This window comes from Giraffa tippelskirchi, chromosome 9, assembly GCF_054371585.1.
Source record: "Giraffa tippelskirchi isolate mGirTip1 chromosome 9, T2T-mGirTip1v1.2.pri, whole genome shotgun sequence".
In the NCBI taxonomy this organism is placed as follows: Eukaryota; Metazoa; Chordata; class Mammalia; order Artiodactyla; family Giraffidae; genus Giraffa; species Giraffa tippelskirchi.
Window position 1 is genome coordinate 109,676,680 of NC_137283.1, and position 18,977 is coordinate 109,695,656.

At 39.4% G+C, this 18,977-nt stretch overlaps 1 protein-coding gene across 3 annotated transcripts in view; it reads left to right on the forward strand.

Annotated features, from left to right (window-relative positions):
• The window catches only part of PDSS2 (decaprenyl diphosphate synthase subunit 2), a 253,400-nt gene that overhangs the window by 184,429 nt on the left and 49,994 nt on the right, over positions 1 to 18,977 (forward strand). The gene's annotated exons all lie outside the window — the stretch shown is intronic.

Sequence of the window (18,977 nt, forward strand, 5' to 3'; positions counted from 1 at the left end):
TAGTGATCCACACAGTCAAAGGCTTTAGCGCAGTCAATGAAACAGAAGTAGATATCCTTCTGGATTCTCTTGCTTTTTCTATGATCCAACAGATGTTGGCAATTTGTCTCTGGTTCTTCTGCCTTTTCTAAATCCAATTTGAACATCTAGAAGTTCTCAGTTCATGTACTGTTGAAGCCTAGATTGGAGAATTTTGAGCGTTACTTTGCTAGCATGTGAAATGAGTGCAATTGTGTGGTAGTTTGAACATTTTTTTGGCATTGTCCTTTTTTGGGTTTGTAATGAAAACTGACCTTTTTCAGTCCCGTGGTCACTGCTGAGTTTTCCAAATTTGCTGGCATATTGAGTACAGCACTTTAACCGTATCATCTTTTAGGATTTGAAATAGCTCAACCGGAATTCCGTCACCTTCACTAGCTTTGTTCGTAGTGATGCTTCCTCAGGCCCACTTGACTTTGCATTCCAGGATGTCTGACTCTAGGTCAGTGATCACACCATCGTGGTTATCTGGGTCATGAAGATCTTTTTTATATAGTTCTTCTGTATATTCTTGCCACCTCTTCTTAATATCTTCTGCTTCTTTTAGGTCCATACCGTTTCTATCCTTTATTGTGCCCATCCTTACATGAAATGTTCCTGTAGTATCTCTAATTTTCTTGAAGAAATCTCTAGTCTTTCCCGTTTTACTGTTTTCCTCTATTTCTTTGCATTGATCATTGAGGAAGGCTTTCTTATCTCTCCTTGCTGTTCTTTAGAACTCTGCATTCAGATGGGTATATCTTTTCTCTTCTCCTTTGCTTTCCCTTCTCTTCTTTTCTCAGCTATTTGTAAGGCCTCCTCAGACAACTATTTTGCCTTTGTGCATTTCTTTTTCTTGGGGATGGTTTTGATCACCACCTCCTGTATAATGTCACGAACCTCTGTTCATAGATCTTCAGGCACTCTATCAGAGCTAATTCCTTGAATCTATTTGTCACTTTCATTGTATAATCATAAGGGATATGATTTAGGTCATACGTGAATGGCCTAGTGGTTTTCCCTATTTTCTTCAATTTATGTCTGATTTTTGCAGTAAGGAGTTCATGATCAGAGCCACAGTCAGCTCTCAGCCTTGTTTTTGCTGACTGTATAGAGCTTCTCCATCTTGGCTGCAAAGAATATAAGCAGTCTGATTTTGGTATTGACCATCTGGTGATGTCCATGTGTAGTGTCTTCTCTTGTGTTGTTTTAAGAGGGTGTTTGCTATGACCAGTGCATTCTTTTGGCAAAACTCTTTTGGCCTTTGCCCTGCTTCATTTTGTACTCCAAGGCTAAGCTTGCCTGTTACTCCAGCTGTCTCTTGACTTCCTACCTTTACATTCCAATTCCCTATGATGAAAAGGGCACCTTTTTTGCTGTTCATTTTAGAAGGTCATGTAAGTCTTCACAGAACTGTTCAACTTCAGCTTCTTAAGCATTAGTGATTGGAGCACAGACTTGGATTACTGTGATATTGAATGGTTTGCCTTGGAAATGAACAGAGATCATTCTGTTGTTTTTGAGATTGCACCCGAGTACTGCAGTTTGGGCTCTTCTGTTGACTATGAGGGCTACTCTATTTCTTCTAAGGGATTCTTGCCCACAGTAGTAGATATAATGGTCATCTGAATTAATTTGCCCGTTCCAGTCCATTTTAGTTCACTGATTCCTAAAATGTCAGTGTTCACTCTTGCCATCTCTTGTCTGACCACTTCCAATTTACCTTGATTCATGGACGTAATCTTCTAGGTTCCTATGCTATATTGTTCTTTACAGCTTCAGACTTTCACCACCAGACACATCCACACCTGAGCATTGTTTCCACTTTGGCTCAGCCTCTTCATTCCTTCTGGAACTGTTTCTCTGCTCTTCTCCAGTAGCATAGTGGGCACCTACTGACCTGGGGAATTCATCTTTCAGTGTCATATTTCTTTGTCTTTTCATACTGTTCATGGGGTTCTCAAGGCAAGAATGTTGAAATTACTTGCCATTCCCTTCTCCAGTGGACCACATTTTGTCAGAACTCTCCACCATGACCTGTCCGTCTTGGGTGGCCCTGCATGGCATGGCTCATATTGAGTTAGACAAGGCTGTGATCCATGCGATCATTTTGTTTTGTTTTCTGTGACTGTGGTTTTCATTCTCTCTGCCCTCTGATCAATGAGGTTAAGAGGCTTGTGGAAGCTTCCTGATGGGAGGGACTGGCTGTGGGGTAAATTGTCTTGCTCTGGTGGCTGGGGCCATGCTCAGTAAATCATTATTCCAATTTTCTGTTGATGGGTAGAGCTGTCTTCCCTCCCTGTAGTTTGGCCTGAGGTCAAACTGTGGTAGGGTTAATGGAGGTAATGGCGACCTCCTTCAAAAGGACTTAGGCCAGCATGCTGTGGCTCCCAGAAATGTTGTATTCGGTGCTCCTGACGGTCAACCTCTGCCTCCGCCACAGACTCCTGGACACTCACAGGCAAGTCTGGCTCGGTCTCTTGTAGGGTCACTGCTCCTTTGTTCTGGGTCCTGGTGTGCTCAAGGTTTTGTTTGTACCCTCCAAGAGTCTGTTTCCCCTGTCCTGTGGAAGTTCTGTAATCAAATCCCACTGCCCTTCAAAGTCAAATTCCCTGGAGGTTCTCAATCCCTTTGCTAGATCCCCAGGTTGGGAAATCTATTGTGGGCCCTAGAACTTTTGCAGAAGTGTGAGAACTTCTTTGGTATAATTGTTCTCCACTTTGTGGGTTGTCTGCTCAGCAGCTCTTCAGTGGTGCTAACGGCAACCTCCTCCAGGAGGACTTATGCCACACACTGTGCCTCTCAGGCCTGCTGTAGCCAGAGCCTCTGTGTCCGCAGCAGGCGAGTGCTGACTTGTGCCTCTGCAGGAGGCAGTCAGACACTCAAAGGCAGTTGTGGCTTAGTCTCTTGTGGGGTTCACTGCTTCTGTCCCTGGGTCCTGTGCACACAAGGGTCTTGTTTGTGTCCTCTGAGCATCTCTAGTGGGTATGAGGTTTGTTTCCAAACACAGTTTCGCTCCTCCTACCGTCTTGTTGGGGCTTCACCTTTGCCCTTGGATACGGAATATCTTTTTTTGGTGGGATCCAATATTCTCCTGTTGATGCTTGTTCAGCAGCTAGTTGCGATTTTGGTGTTCTTGCAGGAGAAGATGAGCACACGTCCTTTTACTCCAACATCTTGGTTAAATGCTTGGCTAAAGAACTGTATTAGGCGATTTTGAGAAGTGCTTATTAGTAAACTTCAATTGCTGCTATGTCTAAAACAGCACACTGAGTGCTACTAGAACACCCAAAACAAAGCTACAACAAAAAACACACAGATGCTCTTGGGGATCTGATGATACACATGTGTGTGTGTTAGTCACTCAGTTGTGTCCAACTCTTTGCAACCCCATGGACTATAGCCTGCCAGACTCCTCTGTCTGTGGGATTCTCCAGGAATACTGGAGTGGGTAGCCATTCCATTCTCCAGGAGATCTTCCCATTCCAGGGATTGAACCCAGGCCTCCTGCATTGCATGCAGATTCTTTACCATCTGAGCCACCAGGTGAGGCCTGCAGCTGTATCTACAACATCACACTGAGTGCTACCAGAACACTCAAAGGTACAACAAAAACGCACATATGCTCTTGGGGATCTGATGATACATATAAATCAGAAAAGAAACGTGCATGGAACCACTGGAAAGCAATTTACCCATAAGACCACACATCAAATTATATGATACAGGCTAAACATGTAGGTGAATGTACAACATCAGGAATGAAGAGTATTTCAGGGGAAGCTTCTTGGAGGAGCTAATTTTCTTTTAACTAGAGTCTTAGGAGGTATAGTAGAAATGAATTAAGAGAAGTTGTTGAGGTTTGTTGGGATCAGAGCATTATCTAGGAGGTTGAAAATAAACATTATTTGTTTATTCATTCATTTAACATCATCTTTGAGCATCTGCCAGAGGGGTAGCCATTAGCAATATAAGTGCTCAGTGAGTAAGACATCTTTGTTTTCATGGAGCATACATCTTTGTAGAAAGGCCAACTATAAACAATCACATAAATAAATGAACAAGAGATATAGCTGATACTGCACAGCATAGAACTAAAAAGAGAGACACAATAGTTAAGGATTGAGGGAGTTACTTTAAAGTGAATGTTCATGGAAGTCCTCTCTGAAGAAATAATTTTAAACTGAGATCTGAATGACAAAAAGCGGCTAGCTGAATGAAAAAAAAACAACAACAAAAAACAGGGAAAAGTGTTCCAAGAAGAGGAAGCAACTTAGGAAAAGGCCTGAGAGAGGAATGAGCTTAATGTATCCAGAAAATAGAAAGTAGGCAACTCAGTTGAAACATGGTGGATGAACAGAAGAATGGTTGGAGGTAAGTTTAGAGAGGCAGACAGGTATTATGACAACATATGTGACTCAATTATGAAGGTACTTTGAACACAGATTGAAAAGAATTGAGAAGAGAAAGTTATAATTTTGTTTTAGGTTACCTAGTTATTTTCAAGATCTGCTCATTCAGCAAATGCTTAATGAGTACCCATTATTCACTAGCAGCTGTGCTGGACAAATCAGATGCTTGTGTTTTGAAAGCTGAGATGGAGACAAAGCTATTGTCAGAGCTGGAGCAAAGGGCATTTGCTAGGGATGGCTGATAGTTTTAAGAGGAATCAATGAATCAATGGATGGATCCTGAACGTGTGTATTGGGGAGTTTGGATTTAAAATTGTAAATAGAAGGAAAGTATCATAGGATCTTACACAAGAGAAGATCTTTGATAAAGATTATTGTAGGAGACTTCTCTAGTGGTCCAGTGGCTCTGACTGCACTCCCAATGCAGTGGGCTCTGGTAGGATCCCTGGTCAGGGAACTAGCTCCTACATACCACAACTAAAAGTTCACATCCCTCAAATAAAAAAAAAAAAGATCTGCATGCTGAATAAAATTTGAGGATCCCAGGTGCCATAATTAAGACCTGGCATAGCCACATAAATAAAAAATAAATATTAAGAAAATAAGCTACAGTTTTTTATAAAAAGATTATTTAGAAGCTGTGAATAAGGTAAATAGGAAGCCAAAGCAATCAGAAGCAGAGATACCATCTGGAAGAGTGTTGAAATAACACAGGTATGAAGCAAAAGACAAGATTGTTGGCAGTAGAAACAAGCATAGGGCAAGGGCCCAGGAATTCCTCAGGTATCCTATCTCTCAATTTATAAAGTGATTTGCAATTTATGTCTCCTGTTTTACTATTCCCTTGCTATGTATTTTGTGGAACTGAGTTAATGTTCACCATCTTTTAGCCTATTCTTTAAAGATCACAGTCCTTATTTTGCTGCTAAAAACTCTCTAAATAGCATTTTCCCATAAAATGTATTGCATTTCACAAAAATATGTGTTAATAAATAATAGACAATAATTAGAAATATAGGATATTTGTACAGGAGTCTCTTTGTCTACAAAATAGAGCATTTTTAGTCTTTCATGAGAAGTCCCATGCTACCACCCAGCTGAGCCATTCCTGACCACAAACCTTCTGAAACATAATGTGTTCATTATTGTTTTAAGCCACTAAGTTTGAGATAATTTATTATGCAGCAATAGGTAACTACACATTCAGACTAGAGAGCTCTTTAAGAAAATTAAGAGATACCAAGGGAACATTTCATGCGACAGTGGGCACAACAAAGGATAGAAATAGCAAGGACCTAACAGAAGCAGAAGAGATTAAGAAGAAGTGGCAAGAATACACCGAAGAACTGTACAAAAAAGGTCTTAATGACCTGGATAACCACAATGGTGTGGTCACTTAACTCAAACCAGACATCCTGGAGTGTGAAGTCAAGTGGACCTTAGGAAGCATTACTACAAACAAAGCTAGTAGAGCTAATGGAGTTCCAGCTGAGCTATTTTAAATCCCAAAAGATGGTGTTGTTAAAGTGCTACACTCAGTATGCCAGCAAATTTGGAAAACTCAGGAATGGCCACAGGATTGGAAAAGGTCAGTTTTCTTTCTAATCTCAAAGAAGGGCAATGCCAAAGAATGTTCAAACTACTGTACTATTGTGCTTATATCACATACTAGCAAGGTAATGCTCAAAATCCTTCAAGCTGGGCTTCAACAGTACATGAACTGGGAATTTCCAGATGTACAAGCTGGATTTAGAAAAGGCAGATGAACCAGAGATCAAACTGCCACCATCTGTTGGATCATAGAAAAAACAAGAGAAATCCAGAAAAACATGTACTTCAGCTTCATTGACTGCGCTAAAGCCTTTGACTTTGTGGATCACAACAAACTGGAAAATATTTATGGGAATACCAGACCACCTTACCTGCCTCCTGTGAAACCTGTATGCTGGTCAAGAAGCAACAGTTAGAACTGAGCATGGAACAATGGACTGGTTCAAATTGAGAAAGGAGTACATCAAGGCTGTATATTGTCACCCTGGTTATTTAACTTCTATGCAGAGTACATCATGTGAAATGCTGGGCTAGATGACTCACAAGCTGGAATCAAGATTGCCTGGAGAAATATCAACAACCTCAGATATGCAAATGGTACCACCCTAACAGCAGAAACTGAAGAGGATCTAAAGAGCCTCTTGATGAAGGTGAAAGAGGAGAGTGAAAAAACTGGCTTAAAACAGCATTCAAAAAACTAAGATCATGGTGTCCGGTCCCATCATTTCATGGGAAGTAGATGAGAAAAATGGAAACAGTGACAGACTTTATTTTCTTGGTCTCCAAAATTACTGCAGATGGTTACTGCAGCCATGAAATTAAAAGGCGCTTGCTCCTTGAAAGAAAAGCTATGACAAACCTAGACAGCATATTAAAAAGCAGAGATATTACTTTGCTGACGAAGGTCCGTAAAGTCAAAGCTATGGTATTTTCCAATATTAAATGTCCTGATGTGAGAGTTGGACCATAAAGAAAGCAGAGGACCAAAGAATTTATACTTTCAAACTGTGGTGCTGGAGAAGAGTCCCTTGGACAGCAAGGAGATCAAACCAGTCAACCCTAAAGGAAATCAACCCTGAATATTCATTGGCAGGACTGATGCTGCAGCTGAAGCTCCAATACTTAGGTCACCTGATGCGAAGAGCCAACTATTGGAAAAGACCTTGATGCTGGGAAAGATTGAAGGCAGGATGAGAAGGCTAAGGAACCAGAGGATGAGATGGTTGGATGGCATCACTGACTCAATGAACATGAGTTTGAGCAAACTCTGGGAGATAATGAAGATCAGGGAAGCCTGCCTTGCTGCAGTTCACAGGGTCACAAAGAGTTGGACACAACTTAGTGACTGAAAAACAACATATACATATGCCTTTGCCATGTAATTGTGATGCATTTGGGTAGGGTGTTCTTATACGTAGCCCTTTAACTCTGATTTGCTTTAGCCAATAGGAGGCTCTCTTGGGCCTCTGCCATTGCCATGAGAAAAACATATCCTGGCTAGACTACTGGTCCAAGAAGAATGAGAAACATTTGGAGCAGACCAGATGTCTCCAGCCAGTCCAGAGACATGCGGTAAGAAGCAGAGCCACCAGTCTAAATTAACTGAATCCCAGCTGATCCACAGACACATGAGCAATAATAAATGATTATTGTTTGAAGCCACTGAGTCTGGGGTAGCTTTTCTAATAGTGAACTGGAGTCAGATAGAGTCAGAGGAGCCATGGGAACCTGAAGGTCTAGGCTAAGCCAGTGAGTAGGATTCTAGCCTGAGGACCAAAGCCTTACTTTCTAGGGGCTAGGACTCACTTAGTAACTGGAAAGCCAACATCCCCCTGGCTAGAAAGAGGAGAGGCTTGGTATTTGGAGTTTCAGGAAATTCGTATCAAGACTGTTCATGAAACACCTATAGTGGGTTTTTTGTGTGTGTTCTTTTCCTAAAGTTTCCCTAGTATATTCTCTTATAAAAAAAATTTGCACAATCACCACAGATAGTCATTGCAAAATTTGCACCTTCTTTTTGCCAGCACCAACTTTCTTCAATCTGTTTTTATGTTTTCCATTTTCTTGAGATCTTTTTCTTCTCATTAAGACCATGTCTTACAAGTCTGTGTTTGGCTTCATGAATTTTAAATCAGGCTGAAGCCAATTGTCTTGCCACTACCAAAAAGGGTTTTTTTAATCCAAATTCAAAGGTAACATCAAGTGTGGTACATTTGGGCAAGCTTTTCCCAGGTTTCTGTCTAAGGCACTGAGGATGAAGGTCATCAGTGATCATTTGTTTCCACTGAAGTAGTTTGTTGGTCATGTACTTCCTGGTTGGGACATTTACCATGCTGTTCATGATGATAATGAATCCTCAGGCAGTCAGAGAGGACTACAGTGTTTTGTATGGAGACATTATTGTGCCATGTGCAAACAAGCACAGAATAATGATAGGCAATTCAGGGCCTTGCAGACTATTGCCGTAAAAATGGGTGAAGGTGGCCCGGGGAGGTTGGTTAGAGAGAGGAAATCAGTGAGTTTAAGTTCAAGGATGCTAATTAACATCATCAAAGTGGAATGGAATTGATATTGAAGGTTTTCTTTTGTAGATTAGAAATAGGAAAATTTTATTTATCTTTCTTTGAAGTAAGAAATATCCCAAGTATATATATATATGTAAAAACTACCTTTAAAAGAAAATGTATTTTAAGAGGTTTAAAAGTGAACTGGTGAGTAGAATATAAAAGCATTAAGATACTCTGGGGTATATTTCATTGGTACATTTATTCACAACCTGTCCTTCATATTGTACCCAAGACATGTGTTAATGAGCTAATAAAACAGGCCATGTCATGTTTTATTGTTTCCCGGGCCTCTGTTCAAGCTTATATCACTCACATATCCAAGACTTTGAAGATGCTGGTGGTGGTGATAATAAATACCTATAATTTTAATAACATCCTTTTTTCATAAAATAAACACAGTCTTAAATCATTCATTGCAAATAAAAGTTTAAGACTATTGAATATAGTTTAAATGTTTTTTGTTATGAAATGTATCAAGCATACAAAAGAGTGTATATGGCAGATACATACAGTTTAAAGAATGAAAATAAAACACCTAGATGCCCATACCACATTTAAGAAATAGTGCTGTCTATGTTTTTTAATCCACAAAATGTTTTTGTTTAAAGGAAAAAAATAGCACATGTATCATGAAGTAAGCATGTTAGAAATCAAATATAGGAGTATTAGGTTAGATAGGCAAAGGTGAGAAAGCAAAAGTTGATATAGAGAAGGCAGAAAAGCTATTAGTGACTAAGAAAGCTAAGTGTATATAATGGCCTTTTTGATTAAGCAGGCCCTCAAGTTTAGAGTGGGTATGGTTGGTGAATGTTTTTATTGTTTAAATTGAATTTGTGCACCATTTAGAGGTACTCCAGGTCACTCACTGACAGCTATTGCAGCAAAACATCTTAAAAGGCAGTTTATTTGCCTGAGAGATGAAACATCACTATTAAGCTTATAAATAGTTTAATAGAATACCATTTTGATCACAGAACAAGAACAGACTTTTTAAAAAATGAAGCTCAAGCCTTCAATTACCATCTGTCTATATGTCAGTAAGTCCCAATGTAATCTCCATCCCAGTTCACTCCTGAGTTCTGGAGCTGAATATTTTGCTGCTTATTCAATATTTCCATCTGGTGGTATCCCACTCGTCTCAGACTCAGTACTTATAAGACCAGATATATGATCTTTCTCCCCAAACCCAGTCCATTATCCTCTGTCTTCACGAAGGGCACCACCATTCATCCAGATTTTCAAGTCAGAAACTTATGAGTCATCCTTAATACTTGTTTCCCTCACCACACTTATCCCCATGACTACCTTACTCCATCTCCTATATCATCAGCTTAGCCAGAAATATAACTGGGAGAGAGCAGAGAAAGCAAGTTGGTTTCCTCAGTGCCCTCTTCAGCGGTAGACTATGGTAGTTAAGAACAAACACTAAAAGGTCTCAAATTCTTTATCTTTCCTCCCATCACTTCCCATCAAATGGTATGGATCTATTACTCATTCCCTTGAAACTCAGTAGGATTGTGAGCCCCTCAATCAATGAATACAGTAGAAGTGACACTATCTAAATTCTCAGTCTGTGCCAGGAAAGGGTTTCTTAGAATACTCACTCTCTTGAAACACTCCCTCTCACCACTCCCCACCTCAGAACCTAAGCACCATGAGTGAGAGACTGTGGATAAGTGCTCCAGTCATCCATCCCCGGTGTGCCTGATTGATGTATGGGTGAATAAGCCATTTTATTGGAAGTAGATCTCCGGTAGTTCAACTGTTCTAGCCCCAGCCCTCTGGGGCTAGATTCATCCCTAGCTTTTTTAGGTCTTCCCACCTGAGACCCCAGACATCATGAAGCAGAGTCACATCTTCTCTGTTCTCTTCCTTAATTCCTGACCCACAGAATCTGTGATCATAGTAAAATGGTTGTTTGTTTTTGCCACTAAATTTTGGGGTGGTTTGTTATACTGAAATAGATAACTAGACTATAGATCTTTTCAATGTGCTTGTTGTTAAGACCATGCTGAAAAGATGTTGGGAGGAACAGTATAAATATACTTTCAAAACATCACTGATTGAATCCTAAGGTTTAGAGAGAAGATGGTTGCTCTAGTCAGCTCTGGCTGCCATACCAAAATATCATGGCCTGAGTTGACTTAAATGACAGAAATTTACTTACTATCAGTTCTGGAGATGAGAAGTCCAAGATGGAGGTTCTAGCACTTTGGTTTCTGGTGAGAACTGTCTTCCTGGTTTGCAGATGACTGCCTTTTCACTGTGTGCTCACATGGTAGAGAGCCCAGCAAGCTCTCTGGTATCTCTCCTTATAAGAACATTAATCCACACTCTTATGACTTCATTTAACCTTAATTACTTCCTTACCCTAAATACACTGGCAGTTAGGACTTCAACTTATGAATTTTGCAGGGACACATACATTCGGTCCATAAGTAGTAAAGAGCAGTACCTTGGAGGGGGTTTGGGGGAGAATGGATACATGTATATGTAAGGCTGAGTCCCTTTGCTGTTCACCTGAAACTATCACAACATTGTTAATTGGCTATACCCCAAAACAAAATTAAAAGTTTAAAGTTTGAAAAAGACAAAAAAGGCAGTACCTTGTTGATGCCCTCACTGGCCCACCATTGATGGCACAAGCTGCAGTCTAGCTTTACCCCATGCCTCCCCCTTTTTGCATGGTCCACAATGTCATCCTCACTGGCCTGAGCAATTCCTATAACCTCTTCCTTCACCTCCATGTTTACAATTCTCCCATCCCATCTTTCTCCATACCACCAGAGATCTCAAAATGTGAATCTTATGCTGCGGTGCCTTCATCTCAACCCCCAGTAACATCCCACCACTCTGTGGATAAATCCTGAACATGACCCGGAAGACCCTGCATAATCTGACCCAGTCTATCCCTCCAGCCTCTCCTCTGACCATCTGAACCTTCACTGTCTATATATCAGCCCCAAGAGCCTCTCTCCTACCTCAAACATACCATTCTCCTTTGTATGTGCAGTCCTGGTAACCTACTATGCAATCCTTGCGCACCTCTTTACTTTTACTAAATTATCCCTTATTCATCCTTCCTGTGTCAGCTCAAGTGTCACCTCCTCACGGAAACAATTCCTGAAAGCCTCAGTCTCAGTCAGGTACTCTTATTGCTGCTGTCATAAAAGTATGTTCATTTTCCCCATTGGAAGTGTCTCAGTTTGGAGTTACATGTTTATCTGTGTGGTTATGATTGTCTGACTTCCCTTCTAGACTATAAACTATGAATGCAAGGATGCTCTGGTTTTCTCACTGGTGTAAACACCTAAAACAGTGCCTTGTATGTAGAAGATACTCAATAAATAAATGAATAAATGAAGGAAATACAACTGGTTAATCAATGAAATTGCTTCCCATTTTAAATGAAATGCTACTTTTCACCTGTTAAATTCACAAGTAAAACAGTTCTACTCAGTGACAAGACAGTCTCAAGCTTAGCTGGTCAAGGTACGTATCAGAAGAAACTTTCTGTAAAACAATTTTCAGAATGTTTTAAGAAATTTTAAAATGTTCAGATCTGTTTACCTAGTGGTTCTAATCATAGACTCTATCTGTAGTAGCCAGCTTCCAAGATGGCCCCCAATGAGCCACACCTCCTAGTATTCCTTGTCTCATTCCTTCTCATACTGTATGATGAATAGCATACCACAGAAAAGATAGTGTGTCACTTCCAAGATAGGGTGTGAACGATTCTGAAACTTCCCTCCTGGGTGTGCTCTTACTCTACTAGATCATTTGCTCTGGGGAAGCCAACTACTATGTCAGGTGAGCCGCCCTACAGAGCGGCCCAGGCGGCAAGGAACTAACACCAACTGTCAACAACCACCTGAATGAGCTTGGGAGTGGATTATCCAGCCCCTTTAAGTGAGTGCAACCCAAGCTAACAGCTTAACTGCAATCTCCTGAGAAATCCTGAGCCATAACCAGCCAGCCAAGCCATTCCTAGATTCTTGACCCTCAGAAACTCTGAGATAATAAGTGTTTGTTGTTTTAAGATGCTATGTTTGTGGGTAATTTGTTATGTGTCAATAGAATACTCCATCCTAAGGGAAATCTTCTTAAAATGTTTTAGTAGTTTGTTAATGTTGGCATATGCAGACTTTATATAGTGTAAACATTTTTCATCTTAAGGAAAGAATTAATTCATGGAAATACTTTCAGTTGCCAAAGAATGGGAAATCCAATTAAATAGATATGAAAGTAAGGAAACACATTTTACTCTAACTGAACATGCAGAGGCAATCAGGCATCAAGGGACAGTTAACATGGCAACTCTAGATATCAAGGTTTTTCCTCTCTGTTCTGCTTCCTAGTTTCCTCTTTATTATCAAGCTTGTAGCAGTTTGGCTACAGTAGTCCTGAGTGTGGCTCATCAAGACAGAGCACCTTCCACAGGTGCCACTTTTGTCTGGATCTTTTTCTAGGAGTTCTGCAGTAGACTTTCCTTATGTCTTATTGCCTAAAATTGGACCACATGCCCATTCCTAAATTAATTGTTGGCAACAGCAGTGACTGCCTGAACAAAATTAGGGTTCGTTAGTAAGGAGGGAGAGGGAAGTAGATCCTTGATGAATGATGGTCAGGCCTCTCAGTTCCCACTGGCTACCACTTTATGTCATCCCTGCTCACTTGGAGTATAACTTCACCCCTTAATGGATATCCCAGTTGTTGCCCCTTCAGTCCAAACTGCCTCTGAAGCAGCCCATGTGATTGTACATGTAGTCATATAATTTCCTGCTGAAGTCAGTCTCCTAGCACCTAAATAATAAGATACAACCTTCTGGACCTCTTACCTACCTAACTAGTCTTGTCCTTCACCTCCTTTTCCCACTGTCTGCTTCAGCAATATGGAACTAATACTGGTGCCCTAAAGTCATCTCATACCTTATTTTCCTGGCTGAAACCAGGTTATTATTCAGAACCAGATTCAGCTAATAGTTCTTACACTGAAGCCTTCCTTGGTAAAACTAGTCACTCCCTTCTCTGTACTGTAAGCATAGCTTTCTTTTCATAAAACCAAACTGTTTCCTATGTATTGTCTTTCTCCCTTGCTGAACTTCTACTAAAGGTCAAGGGGGAATACCTAATTCTCAAATCTATGATACCTGGCATAGTAAGCACACACAAAAAATTAATTAAACTGCATCTGCTGCACATTTACATGGTATGTCAAACACCATCATACACTGTACATCTCAAAGCAAGCCAAGTTTCCCTTTGGTGCTGTTTGTTCATCTCAAAGAATTAATCAATCAGCATTCCCTACTACCCCTTCTGAGCCAGCCCCTCTGAAGACTATCTGCTGCCCTCTAGCTGTTCAAAGCTTTCCCCATCTGGAGGATACCCCTTGCTGGAGAATTTGAGCTGTCAAGTCTTCCTTCTCTTGCCTGGAAAATCCCATGGACAGAGGAGCCTGGTAGGCTGCTGTCCATGGGGTTGCTAGGAGTCGGACACAACTGAGCAACTTCACTTTCACTTTTCACTTTCATGCATTGCAGAAGGAAATGGCAACCCACTCCAGTATTCTTGCCTGGAGAATCCCAGGGACGGGGGAGCCTGGTGGGCTGCCGTCTATGGGGTCACACAGAGTCGGACATGACTGAAGCGACGCAGCAGCAGCAGTCTTCCTTCTCCATCCTGACCTTTCTTCATCAGGATTATTCCCATTCATCTCAGCAAGAACTAACTGGTGGGGAGTACAGGAAGGGGCTGGCTAGCCCTGGACCAAAGAATTTCTGACATTTAAATTCCCTGACAACTCTGCTCTCTAATGTGTGAGGAAAAGCTCAATAGCTTTATTTATTATATAGAAGCACTTCTTAAAACAGACTTTAGTTATACACTTATCACATCTGATCAGTTTCTCTCCCATGATTTACATAGATACCTACTTTACTACCTCCAGTGTGACCAGATTGTAAATCAAAGAAAATTATTACTTCCTATTAGATGATGCTGTTAAACTATTATACTTTTTCCCTCTTCAAGATTCCTGAAAAAATACTATGATATGTACTATTTCTAATATTGTTACTTATATGCTTTGGATTCTTGGATTTTTTAATTTATATTATTAAAAGACTTAATTACAGGTTTAAAATACTTTGTTGATACGTCAATGAAACATGTCATTTACTCTTATATATAAATCTACTTTTTAAACTATCGAAGATATTTTTAAGTATTTCTATTATATATTAAACAAGATAGAATCTAAGAGCTAATATAATAATGAACATGGAAGTGTCATCACATATTGTTGGCTCCCAGGAAATAGGAGATTCTGTTTTCCCCCTTGCTTCCTTCTTATCCCTAAATTTAGAGAGTCTTCATTAAAATTTTCCTTGCCTTCTTTTTTTTTTTAAATAAGGCTAGTAGGGACTTTCCTGTTGGTCCAGTGACTAAGACTCTGCACTTGGAATGCAGGGGGCCCAGGTTTGATCCTTGGTCAGAAACTAGGTCCAACATGCAACTAAGAGATCACCTGCTGTCACTAAAACCAGCGCAGCCAAATAATTTTTTTTTTTAATTAGGCTGATAAACATTTTGGCTCTTGTTTAGCTTCTTAAAACAGGTGAAGAGGCTAATTCAAACCAAACATTTAAGATGGTAAAATGTGACATTACAGAATGTGATCTCTCACTGAACCCAAATTTATGCTGCATAAATATATTTTAAAGTTAAATTATAAAGGTAGCAGCTTAGTATATGAATCTGAAGTAGGAAGCATAAAACAGGAAATATTTGCATGCTTTCTTTAAAGTATGCTTAACGCTCTTCTAATAATATGGAAGGTCAAAGTTTGACTAGGCAGGTTCTGGTTGGGGCTTGGACATCTTCCTGGGTCAGTTAGCTTGCCTTTGTTCCGTGACCCCGTGGACTAGACCTTTAATCCCAAGCAGCCACTTTACAAATACACTTGATCTCATGTAAATAGATATATACAAATGCATTACTACCATTAGGAAAGCAACTTAAAGTGCATGTCCCCCAGACAGCTCAGTAGCAGAACAGAACATTGTATCTTAGTAAAACAACCAGTGCCACTATCTTGGGAAACACCTTGCAAGCTTCAGGGTTTTTTTTCCTGTGTGTTTTTGAAACTAGCCTTACTTGAGCAAAAAGGTCAGGTTACAGTGAATAAGAGACCTACATTTTTTAAATTAATATACTTCAGTCTGTCATTCAGGTAGGTATGTTGACATGTATTGCCTTCCTGAAAAAGAGAAAATCCCATCAAAAGTGAATGTCAACTGCATGTATCTTCCTTCTGTAAATTGCACAAATGTAAGTTGATGCTGTAAGTATATCTGAATCTCATTTACTCTGACTGCATTCATTCATTTCATATCAATTCTATATATCTGATATCTGAAGATACTAATTTGGATATGGTTATTAAACCACATCCAAAATTGTGTGTCAACGTTTCCTTTGTAATAAAGCATGCTCTCTTAATGTATACATGGCAAGCTGACAGAAATGGATGGAGGGGCTTTGTTTCATTTGTAACCAAGTTCACAATAGGTAGTAATTTAATATTCAGGGAATAAATTTTCTGATTAATTTAGAATGGAATTACTGATTTATGACATGATTAACTTATAATAGCAGATTTCAAGAGACTATACATTAATTATTTCTTGGTTATCTGAATTTCCTGAGTGTTTTCAGTGACTGTGTATTACTGCATTAAAAATGTAAAAGTGATGAATAATAAAATGTCAATCACAATAAGGAAAATATAAAACTGAATCTTTTATTGGAGATCTTCCAAGAATTATTCTGAGATAGAACTGTATCAGATAATTTATCTATCATATTAATATCCACATAGAGATAGATATATAGATGCCATACCTGGATTGTGAGTGTCTTGAGAACAAGCTATTTATTAATAAATATATTGATATTTACATTACTTTACAGAGAATCTAACTCATAATAGAAACTAGATAAATGTTATATGAATAAATGAGGATGGTATACAAGCCACAAAAAGTTAATTTCTTAAATGATAATTTAAGCATTTGAGACCAAGAAATGTAAAATTTTATATTCACTACCCTTTTTTCTTTTTTAGCAGCTTTGTTGAGATATATCTTACATATCATAAAATTGTTGTTCAGTCCCTTGGTTGTGTTCGACTCTTTGGGACCCTATGGACTACAGTACACCAGGTTTCCCTGTCTTTCAACATCTCCTGGAGTTTGCTCAAACTCACGTCCGTTGAGTTGGTGATGCCATCCAACCATTTAGTCTTCTGTCGTCCCCTTCTCCTCCTGCCCTCAATCTTTCCCAGCATGAAGGTCTTTTCTAATGAGTTGGCTGTTCACATCTGGTTGCCAAAGTATTGGAGCTTCAGCTTCAGCATCAGTCCTTCCAATGAATATTCAGGATTGATTTCCTTTAGGATTGACTGGTTTGATCTCCTTGCTGTCCAGTGGGCTCTCAAGAGTCTTCTCCAACACCACAATTCAAAAACATCAATTCTTCTGCACTCAGCCTTCTTTATGGTCCAACTCTCACATCCATACATGACTGCTGGAAAAACCATAGCTTTGACTATACAGACTACTATAACTTTGACATATTTTGACTATATATGTCAGCAGAGTGATGTCTCTGCTTTTTAATATGCTGTCAGTATGTTTGTCATAGCTTTTCTTCCAAGGAGCAATCATCTTTAAATTTCATGGCTGCAGTCACCATCTTCAGTGATTTTGGAGCCCAAGAAAAAAGTTTAACCCATTTCAAAATGACAGCTAGTAATTTTTAGTAACTTTATCAAGTGATACAATAATCACCATAAATCAATTTTAGAACTTTTCACACACACACCCCATTAGCTCCCTCATGGCCATTTACAGTTCCCACCCCAAACCAGGCAACCACTAATCTCCATTTCATAAGAATAGAATCATACAGTATGTGGTCTCATGGATAGTTTCTCTCACTGAGCGTTGTGCTTTTGAGGTTCATCCATGATGTAGCGGGTGTCAGCACTTCCTTCTCTTTCTTGCACAGTAGCATTCCATTGAATAGATGTATCTGCTCGTTAACTTTTAAATTGTTTAAAAGAACACACAATTACTTAATGTAACAGATAAACACATTTCTGTTCATTTAACAAGCATTTGTTGAAAGTTAAATATGGCCTAAATGATTAAAAATGTGAAGGTGACTAACACCATATCCAGTCCTTAAGGAAACAAGCAAATAAACAGGCATACAATTCATAGAGAATTAAGAACTGTTTTGAAATAATGCATAAGGTTATGTTAGTTTAAAGCGGGAAGTATATGTTGGGGGTATTTGCAAATGCTTCTTAAAGAAGTGATATTTGAACTGGAGATGTTCTATTTACTGGGCATGGAATGGGAGATGATATTCATTTTGAAAGAAATAGTATTTTTTAATTCATGCAAGTGTTAAAATGCATATTTTACTCAAGAAACAGCAAATTGTCCTGTGTTGCCAAAATGCCAGCCTCAAAGGAGCTATTTGGGGTAGGAGAAGGAGCCAGAAGTATTGCCTGATACCATTGCCTTGAATCCTGTGCTGTGGAGCTTATCTTGATTCTGTGGGTGGTAAGAAGGCACTCAGGGAGAATTATTTTAATTCTTTATTATGTTCAATATAGGAAGGATAAGGGAAGGTGGGAAGAAGGAAAGAGAAAGATAACCAAAAGAAAAGGATTCAGCCAATATTATTGTACACCTAATGCACTCTTTTGAGTGCTGATGATTCAACAGAGGGGGAAAATGAAGTCCTTGCTTTCATGGAGCAGACCTTCTAGTGATGAGGACAGGTGATAAGCCATTAAACAAATAACTAGTCCAGGGTCCAGCAATATCAAGGAAAAATATTTAACATAAAGTGGAGAGTCAGGAAATGATAAGTAAGGGATGTGGAATTGAAATTTGATTACAGATCCAGAAGCAATGAGGAATTGAGCTGTGTAAATATCTAGGGAGAGTAAGTGACAGAAGTACAGAGCAAGTACAGAGGCAAGTACAGAGGCCTGAGGAGGAACAGGCCTGGAGTATTTGAAAAACAGCACAAATGCCAGTATGCTTCTGTCTGGCTTATGTTTTAAAAGAATCACCCAGGCAGCTGGATGAACATTAGACCATAACCTTGTATGTATTTAATTTCACAAGTGTGGGGGCTTATATGAAGGATTAATTCTTGGAAGTAGGACTGACAGGTCACAAGGCAAATACATTTGTAATTGTGAAAGAAATTACAAAATTTCTATCCAGTTTCCACTTCTATCAGTCATATTTGATAGATCTGTTTCTTTACAGCCTCACCAACACTGAGTGAAGCCTTAAGGAGATGGAAAGTGTGGGTGTTTTTGATCAGAAGCCCCCAAATCAAG